This window comes from Schistocerca gregaria, chromosome 2, assembly GCF_023897955.1.
Source record: "Schistocerca gregaria isolate iqSchGreg1 chromosome 2, iqSchGreg1.2, whole genome shotgun sequence".
Classification (NCBI taxonomy): Eukaryota; Metazoa; Arthropoda; class Insecta; order Orthoptera; family Acrididae; genus Schistocerca; species Schistocerca gregaria.
The window spans coordinates 990,608,023-990,619,239 of record NC_064921.1 but is presented as its reverse complement, the minus strand read 5'-3'; the positions used below and the strand labels follow the sequence as shown (position 1 = coordinate 990,619,239).

General features: G+C 38.1%; 1 non-coding gene across 1 annotated transcript; it reads left to right on the top strand.

Annotated features, from left to right (window-relative positions):
- Positions 1 to 5,775: 5,775 nt before the first annotated feature.
- Positions 5,776 to 5,850, top strand: Trnal-caa (transfer RNA leucine (anticodon CAA)). Its single transcript has one exon. It is a non-coding gene; the product is annotated as a tRNA-Leu (tRNA).
- The last annotated feature ends 5,367 nt before the right edge of the window (positions 5,851 to 11,217 follow it).

Sequence of the window (11,217 nt, the reverse complement as noted above, 5' to 3'; positions counted from 1 at the left end):
TCCACCGGTTAGTTCCTTCAATTGGTTTGTTATGTTTGCTAAAATAGAACATTTGTCAGCTGATTGTATTTTTGAGAAAATTTTTTCGATATTCAATACTTTGTTTGAAATGATTATTCCGCAAAGAAAATGTAAAATTAAAGTGTCCACCAGTGAATCTAAAATCAAAAAGAGAAATCAAGAGTGGTTTACTCCCGAATTAGCCAATTTAAAGAATAAAATTATGTTTTTTTCGATCTAAATAAAAAGATTAATACTCAGCAATCCAAATTTTTCTTTACAGAAGCTAAGAAAAAATGTAGGGCAGCTATTATTGAAGCAAAAAAACAAAATAACACTATAAAGGCCCGTCCACACGCAACGATCTGTCTGCGCAAATGTCTGTGCACAACAGATCTGCGCAGACAGATCGTTGCGTGTGGAACTTCGACCATAAATATCTATGGTCGAAGGTGTGGACAGAAGATTTGCACCAACCTGATGTGTGTGCAAACATGGAAGTTGTAGTTGGAGGTTTGAGCGAAACCTCTCAAATCTGTGGGTTCAAACCACATCTGCGCAGACAAGTTGGAGCGTGTGGCCAGGAGATCGCCTCAAATCTGGCGCGAAACAGCTGTTGGCTCAGTCTAGTGTTTGTGTTTTTGCGCACAGGGCATTAAAATGGCTGATGCTCGTCAGTGTTCTCGAGAGTTTGTAATGAATTCTTTGAAATATATAGAAACCACCCATGTTTGTGGAGTATTAAAAGTAAAGAATATAGAGACTGAGACAAAAAGACAGCAGCATACAATGCTCTAATTGAAAAACTGCGAGTCAGTTGACGCCTCGGCAAAAGGAGAAACAGTAGTAAAAAATAAAATAAAATAAATCCGTTGCGAACTGTTCGCCGAAAAGAGTTATCCAAAGTTCAGAAATCTAGAAGATCTAGTGTAGGAGTTTTGTATCCTGGAACAAAAGTTTGTAACAGGTTGCTTCTACATAGTAGCGAACTGAAAATGCCTCCTCAGAAACAAAGTAAACCACAGGTCATTGGTCATGAAGGTATATAATATCTAATAATATAGGCCTACTGTGTTTCAAACACGTCTACAGCACCAAAAATATTATCTGTAACTTGGCAGACTTAATTTAGTTGACTTGCCTTCATGAACTCATCCTTCAGGACAGCGTAATTAGCTTCACATGTGTTGGATATTATTTCACTCAACGCTTGTTTCGATATTACCAGTTGAAAATTCCAAATCCTTGTAGCTCATTCCTGTTGCTAGGAATCTTAATGTTACCACCAGCCGTTTATGAGGATAAATTGCCCTTCTCATACAACTATTTTTTCTCATAATATGAGGGGTTACAAGCTTTAAGAGATAATTATAACTCTCGACATTCATCCGCAAATAATTTCGCCAGTCGTTAGGTTCGCCTTGCAACTCTCACAGTAAATTAATGTGAGAAAACTGCTTTCGCTTTAGCAGCCACTGTCTACACCATTTTGACCGCTTTCTCTGTTTCCTGCGGTTGGTCTGAATGTTTTTTGCAACATAAGTTTCGAACACAGACCACAAAAGAACTTCCTCCATTTCTATATTTCAAAATAACTGTATTAAATTTTTGACGTTTACGGGGAGCGTTGTCGCTTGCCACTGATATTTCTGTTCTACACCGACAGATGGCGGGCGAGTAGTAGATTGGGGTTTGTGTCATGTGAACACACCACATATGCAACTCTCGCAGTAAATTAATGTGAGAAAACAGACAGATCGTTGCGTGTGGACCGGGCTTAAGTATCGAGGCATCAAAAAAGAAATGTAAAAAAGCTTGGAATATAATATACTCTGCCGCCAAAAATAACAAACCAAAAGAGGTAGCTGTCTCAGCAAATGATTTTAACAATTTCTGTATACAGTCAGTTAGGGATATTCAGAAAAATATCATTAAACCTGCGGAAACTGCTGCTCAAATGATGGAAAATTGTAATTTGGGATTTAGGCATGACAGACATAATTTTGTGTTCTCTGAAGTGACGCAGCAGCAGGTTTTAAATATTGTAAATAAGTTTAAGTCTTCTAGCAGTGCCGATATATACGGCATATCCTGTAAGATATTGAAAAATGTTATTGAATGCACTGTCGGCCCTCTAACGTATGTTATAAATAAGCGTCTGACACAGGGAATTTTCCCCAATGTACTGCAGTTATGTAGAGTTGTTCCTGTGTATAAGAATGGAGATGGAAAATATCCCTCACCCCTGTTTTTTCTAAAGTATTAGAAACTGTTATGTATAACAAAATGTGTAACTTTCTAGATAATAATTCTATTATTTCCAATGAGCAATTTGGTTTTAGGAAAAATAGATCGACCACTCATGCTACTGATTCGCTCGTTCCAGGTATTCGAAGATAAGGAGTTTGCTCTGGTCACCTTTTGTGATCTGAGTAAAGCATTTGATTGTGTGAACCACAAGTTCCTTCTGCATAAATTAGAGAATTTAGGTTTTAAAACAGTGGCTTTTTTGGAGCACCACAAACAAATTGTTTGTATTAATGAAGAGAGATCCAATGTTGCCGACGTCCTGTGTGGTGTGCCTCAGGGCTCAGTGCTTGGCCCACTGCTTTTTCTGATTATGATTAATGATTTACCATCTAATGTAAGTTCCCATTCAATCTTATATGTTGACAATACAACCTTTATCAACAATGACCCCGATATTGAATTGTTAAAAAATATAACAGGAAATGCCATCAGTGAAGCATCAAAATGGTTCAGAGCAAATGGTTTTTTATTAAATGAAAATAAAACACAGTTCATGTTTTTCAGCTTAAGAGATACGTTATTTCTGAATGTTTCAACTAATGTTAAATTTCTTGATATATATTTAGATAGTAAACTTAATTGGAATTACCATATTAACTATTTATCTGCGAGGCTTTCTAGAGTAATCTACTTGTTGAGAAGGTTAAAAGGTGGTGTATCAGATCAGTATATTAGAATAGCATATTTTGCCTTCTTTCGGAGCATTATTTCTTATGGTTTACTATTATGGGAAAACTGTAGCCATGTACATGATATTCTTCTACTGCAAAAAAGTTGTTTGATTTATCACTGATTCTGGTAGACTCGATTCCTGCAAGCCATTGATTGCAGTCAAAAACAAATAATATTATAAACTTTGGCTGCTCCCAATATACTATATTAATTATTTCATTAGCAGTTCTAGTTACCTATTTGTTAGTAGCTAGTAATAAGCATAAATCTCTTTTTCTCTGCACAGTTATAAAGGGCGGTTATTATAATCTGATGTAATATTTCTTTGTATATAATATGTTTGTCTGTCTTGGTATTCTGTATTCTGACTTTTTCCTGTATTTTGTACTGGTACATTCTGATTGATTTGGTCATACTACCTCACTTTATATATTGTATCTCCTGTCTATTGACTATTTCTAAAACTATTGTAATATTGTACTTATAACTCCTGCACATATTTTTGTTTATATTTTCTAATTTGACAGTCCATTGCTCCTGTAAGCTTAACGACAATAAATTATTATTATTATTAGCTCAAAGCTACCTCATTTGATCTACGGTTGTCGGCATGCAATGTTTTTGAGTGAAGAGAAGTGGCAAGTTAATTGTTAACTCAGAAAACTTTGATAATTATAAAATTTGGCTTGACAAATAACTATTTTACTGTTCATTTTTTGCAGTTCAACAAATTAATTTGATAATTACGACCATCAAGAAATCGACGTTGTCTGTCACCTGTTGTTGACGATGTCGCTGCATTATCATAATGTAGCATCTGCACAAAAAAAACACTGTCATCAAATACGTCGTCTCTATAATTCGTAAAGAATCGACTTTTGGATCACAAAGAAAAAAAGACTCGAGGAGTAAAGATGTCAACAAAAATTACATTAAATGTGAGCTCTGTATTTAGCATTTATGAGAATAAGGCCTAGAGACTCTACTTCCAAAATGTGATTAATTACATAATGTGTAATGTGCTCTGATTCTGTGTGTTGATTGGCAGTGGGGGTCACGTGTCCTGTACTCAGACTGTATAACAAAAGCACACCGTACTGCGTAATCTAAATTTCACAGTTTCTGAAGCTATCATGCCATATTTGGAAGTTTTCGTACCTATATTTGCTTACTGCGCAATATGCAGTTTCAATGCTATAGTACAGCAAAGACCTATCTAACATATATCCTTTTGTTCTCGGTTTGTTGTTCTACAGTGCCATCAATTCCAATACCAACATATAAAAACTCTACCAAGCAGACACACATGCACAGACGTCACTGCCACAACCTGAGTGAGAGCGACGAAAATAGGTTAAAACTACGATGTTAGCAGAAGACGACACTAAAACCTTTCTTCCCGAGAAAACTTGACGACACACAAATGTTGTGATGGTTGTTGACGGCCTGTGTGAATGCCGCCATTTGAAATGCTTTGTGCACTGTTTTGATGTGATGTGGTGTTAGGTGTGAATTGACTTTTAATGTGATCTTTCTTGACATCTTTACTCTTCGAGTCTTTTTTCTTTGTAATCCAAAATTCGATTCTTTACGAATTACAGAGACGACATATTTTACAACAGTGTTTTTTTGTGCAGATGCTACATTATGATAATCAAGGGACATCGTCAACAACAGGTGACAGACGTCGATTTCTTGTAATCTCGCTCCAGGTGATCGTAATTCTCAAATTAATTTGTTGAACTGCAAAAAATGAACAGTAAAAAAGTTGAAACTTCCTGGCAGATTAAAACTGTGTGCCCGACCGAGACTCGAACTCGGGACCTTTGCCTTTCGCGGGCAAGTGCTCTACCAACTGAGCTACCGAAGCACGACTCACGCCCGGTACTCACAGCTTTACTTCTGCCAGTATCCGTCTCCTACCTTCCAAACTTTACAGAAGCTCTTCTGCGAAACATGCAGAACTAGCACTCCTGAAAGAAAGGATATTGTGGAGACATGGCTTAGCCACAGCCTGGGGGATGTTTCTCATTCTGGAAACATCCCCCAGGCTGTGGCTAAGCCATGTCTCCACAATATCCTTTCTTTCAGGAGTGCTAGTTCTGCATGTTTCGCAGAAGAGCTTCTGTAAAGTTTGGAAGGTAGGAGACGGATACTGGCAGAAGTAAAGCTGTGAGTACCGGGCGTGAGTCGTGCTTCGGTAGCTCAGTTGGTAGAGCACTTGCCCGCGAAAGGCAAAGGTCCCGAGTTCGAGTCTCGGTCGGGCACACAGTTTTAATCTGCCAGGAAGTTTCATATCAGCGCACACTCCGCTGCAGAGTGAAAATCTCATTCTGGAAACGTCCCCCAGGCTGTGGCTAAGCCATGTCTCCACAATATCCTTTCTTTCTGGAGTGCTAGTTCTGCATGTTTCGCAGAAGAGCTTCTGTAAAGTTTGGAAGGTAGGAGACGGATACTGGCAGAAGTAAAGCTGTGAGTACCGGGCGTGAGTCGTGCTTCGGTAGCTCAGTTGGTAGAGCACTTGCCCGCGAAAGGCAAAGGTCCCGAGTTCGAGTCTCGGTCGGGCACACAGTTTTAATCTGCCAGGAAGTTTCATATCAGCGCACACTCCGCTGCAGAGTGAAAATCTCTTTCTGGAAACATCCCCCAGGCTGTGGCTAAGCCATGTCTCCACAATATCCTTTCTTTCAGGAGTGCTAGTTCTGCATGTTTCGCAGAAGAGCTTCTGTAAAGTTTGGAAGGTAGGAGACGGATACTGGCAGAAGTAAAGCTGTGAGTACCGGGCGTGAGTCGTGCTTCGGTAGCTCAGTTGGTAGAGCACTTGCCCGCAAAAGGCAAAGGTCCCGAGTTCGAGTCTCGGTCGGGCACACAGTTTTAATCTGCCAGGAAGTTTCATATCAGCGCACACTCCGCTGCAGAGTGAAAATCTCATTCTGGAAACATCCCCCAGGCTGTGGCTAAGCCATGTCTCCACAATATCCTTTCTTTCAGGAGTGCTAGTTCTGCATGTTTCGCAGAAGAGCTTCTGTAAAGTTTGGAAGGTAGGAGACGGATACTGGCAGAAGTAAAGCTGTGAGTACCGGGCGTGAGTCGTGCTTCGGTAGCTCAGTTGGTAGAGCACTTGCCCGCGAAAGGCAAAGGTCCCGAGTTCGAGTCTCGGTCGGGCACACAGTTTTAATCTGCCAGGAAGTTTCATATCAGCGCACACTCCGCTGCAGAGTGAATATCTAATTCAGTAAAAAAGTTATTTGTCGAGCCAAATTTCATAACTATCAATGTTTCTGAGTCAACAATTGACTTGCCACTTCTCTTCTTTCAAAAACATTACATGCCGACAACCATAGATCAAACGGGGTAGCTTAGAGCTGCTAATAATAATAATAATAATAATAATAATAATAATAATAATAATAATAATAATAATAATAAGATTTTATTGTCGTTAAGCTTACAGAAGCAATAGACAATGTCAAATTACAAAATATAAACAAAATTCTATGCAGGAGTTATAAGTACAATGTTACAATAGTTTTATAAATCGTCAATAGACAGGAGACACAATATATAAAGTGAGGTATTACAACCAAATCAATCAGAAAGTACCAGTACAAAATACAGGAAAAAGTCAGAATACCAAGAGGAAAACATATTATATACAAAGAAATATTACATCAGATTATAATAACTGCCCTTTGCAACTGTGCGGAGAAAAACAGATTAATGGTTATTACTAGCTACTAACAAATAGGTAACTCAGATGGTAGAGCACTTATTCACGAAAGGCAAAGGTCACGAGTTAGAGTCTCGGTCTGGCACACAATTTTAATCTGCCAGGAAGTTTCATATCAGCGCACACGCCGCTGCAGAGTGAAAATCTCATTCTGTGCCAAAAATACTTTAAAAGACCTATCGAATAGCATATTTGATGGCAAATCTTTACTTAAAGTACAGGATATGTCACCATAACACTGGCCAAACCAGACTCTGTCAGCTAGGGAATTACAAAATCTATGAATCTTTTCACCTGAGACTGTTCTAGTGGTCACAAGTTTTGGGGTAGGCTTAGTTATGCTAGTCGTATCAGGAGGGAACCTACTTGTATAATTTAAGGTTGCAGAACTATGATCAGAAAATGCAATCTCAGACATTATTGACACAGTGTCAGTTGGATTGTCTTGGTACATTTTGCAAGTTCAGTGACACTATTTTTGTGTGTTGTTACATCAAAATCTGCACTCAGATCACCACCTATTACAATATCATAATTTATCCATCTAGTTTCACCATGTACATGTAACAGCTGGTCCAGTTTCTCTATAAATACACTGATGATGCTCTTAGGTGATCTGTACAGGGTTATTACCAATAGCTCAAAACTGTCTAAAACTATAGCAGCAGCTTCAAAGTTCAGTTTATCACGCAAGAAATATAGATACAATCTATTGATTGAACATCTAAGTGACTTGTTAATATAGATTGCTACAACACCTCTTAAATGCAATTTTCTGAGTAGCTATTGGCTATATTGTAATTATCAAAATTAACAAATGTTAGGTCATTCTCAGCAGCCCAGTACTCACTCAAGCACAAAATATCAAACCCCTTTTCTATTGCAAGACTACTGACAATAAGTTCCTTATCCCTCACTCCTTGAATGTTGAGATAGCATATTTTAAGATCAAACCTGTCTTTCCACACAGATGTACCATTATGGTGAGCGGCTATTAAATCTCCTGAACTATTTACCTTCTGGGCCTCTTCTCCTTACTGCCTTCAACAAAAAAATCGGTTGGACGGAGAGGAGGAACTGTTTTTCACTTACCCACAACACTTGACACTGCTACTACTTGATGAACTCTTTTTCCCTTCTTCATGTTCATGTCTTGATCTTGATGACTGAGTTCCCCTTGTGGGTAGTTCAGATATTGCTGCAGAATCCACACCTGTACCACTTGATGGAACAATAGTTTCTGTAGCTGAGTACGCTGCCACCCTTACTGTGTTGTTCCATTTGTTGTAGTTGTTAGTATGCTTGCTTCTCTCCCAACACGTTCTTCTGTAATCAATGTTTCTTCAAGTCGTGTTACTGCAGCAGCTGGAGCAGTTGGTAGGCAAGATACATTGCAGCTATCATTCACCATCGGCAACGAGATTGGATTACATTTCTTACTTCTAGGAGAAACACTTTCCACTAATGCCTTGATATTCTGGCGATTTGCCCCATTTATTTAAATTCATTCCATGTGTAGTGAAGTGCTTTTACCTCCAGGTCATCAATATTAAAGAAAAACGCAATTTAAGTGGCCTTGTTGATCTTTTTGTACATGCTGTTTGCTTTTTGGATCTCTCTATTCGCACAAGAAGATTCAATAATATCATACCTGTGTGGTATGCGTACCACAATCACGTTTTGATTCACTAATGTACATAGCGCGTTTCTTAACATACTGTTTGCCACTTTTAGTTCATTCTTATGCACATCATTTGCGCCGCCCATTATTACTATACATTCACTTTGCGACATGCAGTTATAATTTTTACAGACTTTTAAAACTTCTGTCAGACCTGCTCCAGGTTTCATAACACTTGCAACAAAGAGATCTTGCTGGAGGCGAAGAATACCCGCAACTCCTCTCCTGTGGCTGTCAGCAAGCAAATCTGTAGGCCTACTAAAGTTTATTTTCGTCATTTTATTTGCATCGCCGCGGCAGTTACGTTTTTCCGACATTTTGCATTTTCTTCCCGCCACTTCAGATAAATAATCTTGGTGTGAGCTGCCGGACTCGTCATTATTAACTTCACCATCTGTAATGAGACACTGAAATCTGTTTCTTAACAGAACTTTAATACTGTTTGAAGCAGATTTAGCTTTTGCACAATTCTTTGGTTCATTGTGCTCCTGAAATTGTCCAAGTTCTTTAATTGGTGGATCAGATAGGCTTTTAACCATATTTTCCAACAACTGAACATGTTCTCTTGTTGCTTTCAGTTCATTCTGCAGTATTTCTAGTACTATAAGTTCACGATTTGCACGGGGCACTTCAGTTGCGGCCAAACGTCCGTAACACTTCGTTCTACAAGCACACAGTGTTATCTTCTCTTATGTATAGACGATGTTATAATTGTTGCAAATAATTGTGATGAGATTAACAAAATTAAAAGAGCTTCTGAAAATCGATTTCTTCATGTGAGATATAGGAGCACTCAAATCTCTTAGCATTGATTTCAAAATGTCAGATGACAGAATGATTACACAGATCAACAATGGAAAAACTTTTTTGCTGAAATATATGATAGTTAAAAAACTGTATCACCCACCATTTCTTCTCATTTTACAGTTAAATTTAGTAAATTAAGCGATTTTTAAAGAATTTGACAGCTTTTATACAGTTAAAATAATTTAAAAAGGAGGTGTAATGAATGTAGATAACGTTGGTAGCACTGCTGAGAAACATTTGCTGGCAAAAGAAGGTCGATTCTATTTATGTGTTAACAGATGGTGTTTTGCTTACTGTCAACCTAACCTAACTTTCCCGTTACTTGTACATGTGCTCAGTATAATGTCTAGTCGTGGTTGTAAAAACTCTGCTGACAGTTTTTGTTATATTTTTGGTGATTTGTGATTATAAACACCAAAGACACACTACAGAATTTGTGGAAAAGGTTTATCTATCATACTTTGGATCTAAAATTGGTGATCAAGATAAATCTTGGGTGGTGCATAAGGTGTATTATGTGAGTGTTGAAGATCTGAGAAATTGGTCAATAAAAGAGAAGAAAGCCTTTAGACTTGTTCCTATGATACGGAGAGAGCCAAGAAATCATTCCGAAGATTGCTACTTTTGCAGTATTTATATTACTGGTCATAATTCGAAAAACAAGAAGGTAATAAGCTACCCTAACCTTACATCCGCCATTCGACCAGTAGAGCATGGTGTAGATTTGCTGGTTCCAACAGAAGTATTTTCTGATGTACAATCTGATTTAGATGTCCCAAATGATGATGATGAATTCCACTGTAATACAGAAAATCTAGAGCCCAAATTTTTTACTCAGGCCAAGCTTAACGATTTGGTTAAGGATCTGGGCTTAACGAAAGAAAAAGCTGAATTGCTTGGCTCTAGATTAAAAGAAAAGAACTTACTGGCAGTTGGTACCAGCATATAGATGTATAGGGAGAGAGAGAGAGCAGCAATTTTCCAAGTTTTTTCAACAAGAAGGTGATTTAGTGTACAGCTCAGACATTCCCAGTCTGATGAATGAGTTTGGTATTGAATACAAAAAGGAAGACTGGGGGCTGTTTATTGATTCATCCAAAACTAGTTTAAAGGCTGTTTTATTACACAATGGTAACATGTATTCATTTATACCTGTTCGACATTCTGTACATAAGAAAGAAGCCATGGAAACCTAGAAATAGTGCTAAATAAAATAGACTATTCTGCTCATGGTTGGATGATATGTGGCGATCTAAAAGTAACATGCATGATCCTTGGTCAGCAAGGTGGCTTTGCCAAATTTACATGTTTCTTGTGTGAATGGGACAGTAGGGCTAGGGATCAACACTGGTGCAAAAAGAACTGGCCTGTGAGGGAGTCTTAAAACCTGGTGAGAAGAACATCTACGCAAAAACCTTGTAGGTTCAAAAAACGTACTCCTACCACCCCTGCATATAAAGTTAGACCTCATGAAACCGTAAAGGCTTTGCCTAAAGATGGACTATGTTTTAAGTATCTCTGCCAAAGGTTTCCACACCTTTCAGAAGCTAAACTAAAATAAGGCGTTTTTGTCGGACCTGACGTTAGAAAATTGATGTTTGATGTTAACTTTGAATCCACAATGGCTTTAAATGAGAAAGAAGCATGGATATCATTCAAGCAAGTAGTTACAAAGTTCTTACGACGTGAAAAATATGCAGAATATGTTTCTATTGTAGCTACATTGTTAAAGAAGTTTAAAGCTTTGGGATGTTTAATGAGCCTGAGAGTTCACTTTTTGAAGTGTCGCCTTGATTATTTCCCAGACAATATTGGAGATGTTAGTGAGGAGCAAGGAGAGCATTTTCACAAGGATATTAAAGTGATGGAAAAACGCTACCAAGGCCGCTGGAACACCAACATGATGTGGGACTATTGTTGGCCACTCCACTGAGAAGTTCAGCAAGTGACTCATTGTAGAAAAAGCTACATAAGAAGCTTCAAAGAAAAAAGAGAAAGAACATACAAACCAATTCCA